This window comes from Culex pipiens, chromosome 2 (genome assembly GCF_016801865.2).
Source record: "Culex pipiens pallens isolate TS chromosome 2, TS_CPP_V2, whole genome shotgun sequence".
NCBI lineage: Eukaryota > Metazoa > Arthropoda > Insecta > Diptera > Culicidae > Culex > Culex pipiens.
Genome location: NC_068938.1, coordinates 16,339,964 through 16,346,978, shown reverse-complemented (window position 1 = coordinate 16,346,978; position 7,015 = coordinate 16,339,964). Strand labels below are relative to the sequence as shown.

At 33.6% G+C, this 7,015-nt stretch overlaps 1 protein-coding gene across 1 annotated transcript in view; it reads left to right on the top strand.

The window, feature by feature from the left end:
* The first annotated feature begins 2,420 nt into the window (after positions 1-2,420).
* Positions 2,421-7,015, top strand: part of LOC120417735 (potassium voltage-gated channel protein Shaw-like) — a 123,327-nt gene continuing 118,732 nt past the window's right edge. The window contains exon 1 of the mRNA XM_039579893.2: positions 2,421-2,502. The gene's annotated coding sequence lies outside the window, so the exon portion shown is untranslated. The remainder of the gene's footprint in view (positions 2,503-7,015) is intronic.

The following is a 7,015-nucleotide window of genomic DNA, read 5'->3' as shown; positions in this document are numbered from 1 at the left end:
GTATACATGAAGGTGGGTCTACGACGTTTTTATACAAAGTTCATTTTTAGAGCAGGATTATAGCCTTACCTCAGTGAGGAAGGCAAAATTGAAATGACATGTAACCATTTTGTAGGATGTTTGATAAATATCTTTTAATAATACAAACATCTATTCTATTTGAATCTTTACCAAAGGTCAGGGTCATATGTTATTAAAAACTTCTCAAAATTTCAACTGATTTTAAATAAAAATGCTGAAATTATCTTAACTAATTATGCTTTAAATCCCGATCAAATGCTTCAAGAGCAAAAATTGTTTGAATTATTGGAAAAGATGAATAAGCAAGATAGCTACTTTTTCCGTAAAAAAAGCGATTATTTTAAAACGGTTTTCAGTCGAATGTGGAAATTACCATCAACAAAGACAGACATTTTTTTAACTTATAAAAAAACGATATCCTTTTCAGTTTTTGGAAACTTTTTTCCTTATTTTCAACGTGCGGCTTACGTACTGAAGAAGAGTGATGTAATTTCCCGCGATTCACACTAGGCTGATGCTAATTAAAAATATTGCTTGCTACATGACGAAATAAAAAGTAAAGTTTGTGTTAAATAATACTAGTAATAAATAATGTAATAAGTTATATCAGAACAATTCTTTACTAAATCGGCCGATTTTGACCATTTTTTTTGTATTTTTTTTATTTGGCTCAAACTTTGGCCTTCCCTATGACCAAAGAAGTAATCTATTTTTTTAATTTAAAATGTTCGAAAATTTGTAACTTTCCAAGGAACTTTTGGATTGATTTGGTGTCTTCGGCAAAATTGTAAGTATTGATGAGGACTATTAAAAAAAATAAGTTTACGGAAAAAAAACATTTGGTAAATTTTAATTAGCTTTTTTCACAAAAATTCAATTTCCCAAAATCCATATTTTTTATTTTTTTTTTATAAGTTTCAAGGGACAAAGCCCCGTTACTTTTAAGCCGTTCAGAAGTAAGGACCAACATTTTGCCGACGAGTAATGTTTTTTTTAAGTGATTTTTGCAAAAAAAAATCTTGTACCTAAAACTTTTGACCGCATTTATTTATAAACAAAATGAATTTGAAATTGAGAAGTACTTTACATTTTTTTTTGATTAAGTTATTATTACTATTTTTATTTAGTTATTAAGTTATTCAAAGATAAATTTTGTCCGAAGAATTCCGGTTTTTCTGGTGTCCATGATTGTTCATTCCTGAAAATATTTTTTTTAATTCTGCAAATTTGCTACAAAATTGTCTAAAACATATTAAAGATTGAACAAGGACACTATTCTAAAAAGTCTAAAAACCGGAATTTTTCGGACAAAATTTGACTTTGAATGGCTATGTTTTGAAAACGACGCACTTAATAAAAAAAATAAGTACTTTTCAATTGCAAATTCGATTTTACACAAAAAAGTTAGGTAAAAAAATATTAAGTACAGGATTTAATTTTTTACAAAAATCATCATTTAAAAAAAATCATATCTCGTCAGCAAAATTTTGGTTCATACTTCTGAATAGCTTAAATGATGCTGGTTGTTGTCCCCTTAAACATATAAAAAACAAAGATTAAATAATACGGATTTTGGGAAATCGTTTTTTTTTGTAAATAAAACATTAATTAAAAAATCATCTAACTTTTGCAATGTACCTTTTTTGTGGTCCTCATCAATACCTACAATTTTGTGGAAAACACAAAATCAATTACAGGTTATTAGTAACAGGTTTTCGAATATTTACTTACCATTTTTGGATGAAAAGCTAAAAACGTATTCCTTTTTTATAATTATCAATGTAGTTGAATAAGATTCAAATTGAAAAGATGTTTGTAATATTTAAGGTTATTTATCAAACATCTTAGAAAATTATAAATGAATTCATAAAGTATATCCTTTTTGTTTACTATATGAAACTTTCACGGAAAACAACAAATTTCTTGCAAACTGGCAACCATGCTTGCCATAATATTCCTTAAGAGAAATTCTCTCTCACCGCTCAAATTTCCTATCGTTTTCCCGTCACGAGCATTTCTACCCGAATGTTTACAACCACTCTCCCCAAAATCCACCACCTTAACCACTTCCCTCTCGCCTCACCAACAAAATTTTCCCGCGCGCGCTTTGCAACGCCAGCAAGGCAGCATTTTGGCATGTGTTTGGAAAACGTCCTCTTCTCTGCAAACACAACTGTCGGCACTGTCAGACTGATCTGCCACACGTTTACGGGGTTCAGTTGGCAGTTTTTCAGTTTAGTCTGCGTCGGGACTCGTCGGTGGAAGGACGTGTGAGAGAGAGCGCGCGCGCATTTTAGGACTCTCGAATCTCGGGAAATGGATTTTCCAGAACTTGTTTGATTGTGGATTGGTGGAGGGGGGATTGTGTGTTTTAAAGAGTGGGGGGAAGTGTAGTGTCAACATGTGACAGGAATTGCGTGGAAGCTGGCGGATCAGCTGATCAGCTGATTTTGGGTTTGGAGGAAAAATCGGTGGAAATCGGTTGGTGAAGTTAAATATAAATTTAAAAATTCAAAAAGTGACTTATTTATGATAGTTGAAGTTCACTTCCATAACCGTCAATTTTTGCTGGTGGCCAGCACAAGAAGAGACGGTATCCGTTTTCATAAAAGGACGAACGTGCTCCAGGATAACGTAATACGGAAAAGCTGGCTGCTGGTCGTCGGTCTCATGAAATGTGAAATGCTGCCCGTGGGCATTCCCAAGTTTTGAATTTGTGTTTGCCAAGTGTGGTAACACCTCCCGTTGACCCTCTCTTTCTCCCAAACCCCGTTTAAACAGTTTGGTTTTTATTTCGTGAAAAAGTGTTTGCCGTACAACATTTTTAATGTTGCCGAGAGTGTGAGTGTGTGTGTGTGTGGTTTTTTGTTCTGAGAGGAAAAACAAGCAAAAATAACGTTCGTTGAAGGGGAAAACACATAACGACACGTGAACGACGACGTGTGTGTTTATTCTTGGACCGGCCTGAATCGATACCGTAATGTTCCTGGGGAGGGACTGCAGCTGTGTTTGACCCTTTTGTGGCCAGATGAGTGACGATTGGAACATGATGGTTGGGACAATTTGTGGGAAATGCTGGTTAGAAGATAAATCACAATCAAATTTAACAAATATCTATAAATTATCTTCTTGACATAAACAAAAAATTTATGATTGCCGACTACGAGACTCCGCATAAGTACTCGATCAAACAGACATCAGACAGTCGGTAAACCGTTAAGAATCGCTTCTTCTCTGCGGTAGTCATTAAATCGACGATGTCTGGCGTGTCGTGGCGTTAGTTCAGGGCTAATTACGAAGAACAAGAAGAAGACCTGCCTGATGATGTGGTGTCAAACAGATACAAATGTACTCCAAGTGAGGCAATTGCTTTCGCACCTCGTTTCTGCTGAGTGGTTTATGGTGATGGCGCTGAATTAAGGGGAGCAGGCTTAAGAAGTGTTGATTGGATGGAAATTAGTGTTTAATTTTGTTGTTTTGTTGAGTGAGATCATAATGGAATGCGGAATAGTAAATATTAGTACAGGTGAGTTTATATAGGATATAGTTATGATTGATTTTGAGCACAAAAAATAACACATTGACTAGCTGAAATAAAGCAATTCTCTAAGAAATCAAAGAAATCAAAAGCAATTCCCTAAGAAATCGGGCGATTTCGCACATTTTTTTTTTGTATTTTATGATTTGGCTCAAATTTATTTGGGGCCTTCCCTATGACCATAGGAGCCGTTTAGTGTCATTGGTTCACCCCTGCAACGCTTCATACAATGTTGACAGCTGTCCATATAAAATTATTACGTAATTTTCGAAAATCTATATCTTTTGAAGGAATTTTCTGATCGGTTTGGTGACTTCGGCAAAGTTGTAGGTATTGGTGAGGACTATACAGAAAAAAAAGTGGTACACGGAAAAAAATTGCCGATAATTTTAATTTTTTTTTTTTACGAAAAATCAAAATCCAAAATCCAAATTTTTAAAATATTTGAAATTTTTTATCTGATTTAGTAAACAAAAAACCTCAACTTTTGAGCCATACAAAAGTATGGATATTAAAATTTCCGCAGAGTCATATTTTTTTTGAAATTTTGTGTTTTTTAAAAAATAGTCTTATTCCCAAATCCTTAAAAGAAATTTTTTCGAAAACATCGGAAAATTTTACAAATGTATCATTGTTTTACATTGAAAATAGGACCAGAAACTTTTAATATATTGGTAATAGAAAATAAAAGATTGTTTTAATGAGACTAAAAAAAAGTTGAATTCTATTGATTTTTATTCGCTGTGTTTCAACTTTTCGAAAAAAAAAAAGTATTAAACCGATTCTTAGCGAAGCTACACCAAAATGTCACTTTTTTCAATTTTCAATGTGATTTTTCAAATGAAAGTTTAAATTTTTATTATGTTCAATAATTTCAATGTGCTTTAAATGCGTTTTCTTACCTCAAAAGCCAAAGATATTGACCAAATAAGGTCTGCAAGCCATTGAATGGGAGAGGAGTTTTTTCATAAATCTGCTCCTTTCGTTGTCCCGTCATGGAAAGAAATGGCTGGCAGAAACTCAAATTTCAACCAATTCTATCAGTTCAAGGAGCAAAAGATTCGTTTTTCATTTTGTGATAATGTGTAGAAGAGCAAAAGTTTTAAAAAATCAAACTGGTAAAACTGTAGCGATTGTTTTGGAGTGCTTTTTAAAAGTCCAGTTTTACGATGTTGTCCCGTCACGCTACATTTTCCTGTCAGGGGAAGCACAGGTACTATATAGTTCATTCTAAATTACATTTCTTTGTAGAAAAATTAATTAGCTTTCCAAATATGTAATAACATTGGTGGGTTTCTTCTTTAATTTTGCCACTACAGCCAAAATGCTGAAAAAAACTTGAGATTTTTTTAAAAAGGAGCCCAAGAATTGGTCATTTCGTGATTGGAGAATCATTGACCCTTATTTTTTATATTTTTAAACGAAATTAAAATAAAACTTTTAGTGTCTATAAAAAATAACAACTTAAATTTTAATATTTTTTTTCAAAAAACAATTTAAAAATCATTACTAGACGGCAAATTTTTGTCCATAATTTTCTAAAGATCAAAAGTTGCGGTTTTGTCCCCTAAAACATAACACAAAAAAAATCATGCTTTAATAAAGATTATAAGCGTATTATTTACATTAACAATTTTCAGTTGTGATTTATTCCTGAATAAAGAGTTGAAAAAATGTGTAAAAAATCAAACTAGACTCTAAAATTAAGATTGCATATTAACAAAATTTATTTTAACTTTTTGTCGTTCGGTTTTGGTCCAGGTTGAGTTGGAGAGGTGTTAAAAACAAATTTAAAATTTAAAGTATTATTTTCTAAAATTTGAAACAAAAGAAGCAGAAAATGCTTTGAACATTTTAAAAAATTATGCTACTGTTAAAACCATGCAACATATCAATTAGATTATGTTGTTTTTAATTTTTAACGATATGTGGACCCACAATATAAAATTAAGTTAAAAGCAGATAAAAAGCCATTATTTGATACTCAATTTTGAAGGAAATTGGACGTAGAATCCATTTCAGTGATCAAAATTTAGATTAACATATTTTTTCTACCTGTATTGCGCCATTGAAAACTTTAAATGGTCGTATCTCAAAACAGCCCTATTTATTTTTTAAATTTGACCTCACCATCGTGTTCCCCGGCCAATTTTACATAAGTATCACTTATCGACAGAAAGGAATATGTTTCGTTCCAGAGATATCGAATTTTAAAGTTTTAAGTATTTGAGATTACCCGATAAGTGATTCTTATGTTAAATCGTACGGGGAATACGATGGTGAGGTCAAATTTAAAAAATAAATAGGGCTGTTTTGAGATACGCCCATTTAAAGTTTTCAACGTCCAATTTCCTTCAAAATTGAGTCTAAGATCGACCCTCTAAGATTTGTGGTTTCTGAGTTATCGTCGTTTGAAGAAAGGGGTTTCGCTCAAAAATCGCCAAAAAGACGATTTTTTGAGAGGACGATAGGAAATGGAAAATTAAAAATACATGAGCTGACACCCCCTCTACCAATCACAAAAAAAATCCAAGAGCAAAACAATAAACAAGTCTTGAGTGCCAAGTCGCCGATTGTCGCAGTCGACGCCGGTTTGTGGCCGGCCACCCACAGGAAATAGAAATCACGTGAACAATTCACCATGGGTCATAGGCTACGCACCACCCCACTTCCACCCATGGTATTTGTGGTTTACTGAATGAGCTGAGCCGCCTCAATAATGGTGCGGCTTGGAAGTCAAAAATAACGAGAAAAGAATCACGGCCCACGGAAGAACCAATAACTGCCAACTGTGCCGTGTGCGCGGATGTCGTCGGGGTCACAGCGATGCCGCCGACAGGGCCGCCACGTGGCCAACGGACGATTTGCATATAAATTCAGTCTGGCCTGTTGTTGTGTTGTTGTGGGTACGATGCTATTTTTGCTGTACTTTGTGTGCGGTAATAGAGAGTTTTGTAGCAGGAGGAATTTGAATTTCATAAAAATAACAACTATAATGCGACTCCATTGGAATTCGATTTGGTGGAAAAGAAAGGTGAATTTCCGGCATATAACAAGTGTCACACAATCAGTTGTTGTATTTTGAAAGTATTTTGTGAACATGGTTTGACATGGGTATTGAAAACCAACTGGAGTTTTATTTTTTACTTTCTTCTTCGGGAAATTTTGCTGGTCAAATAGTCTTGTTGATTTTGGGGCCTGACCATTTTCCATTTAATGTCGATGGAAAAAAGGAAACCAAAGTGTGGAAAGAGAGAAAGAAATTGTTTAATGGATAAAGTTTGCGGAAATTGTTTATTCATGCGATTTGATCCAGCCCTTAAATAAAGTTCCAATCGATCTCGTTTCACTGTAATGAATTTTATGTACACTATACATTCCAAAAGGGCCTTGTCAGTTTAATTTTCTTCGACTTGTTGGAACCATTGATTGATCGAAATTATTCAAGTTTGTATT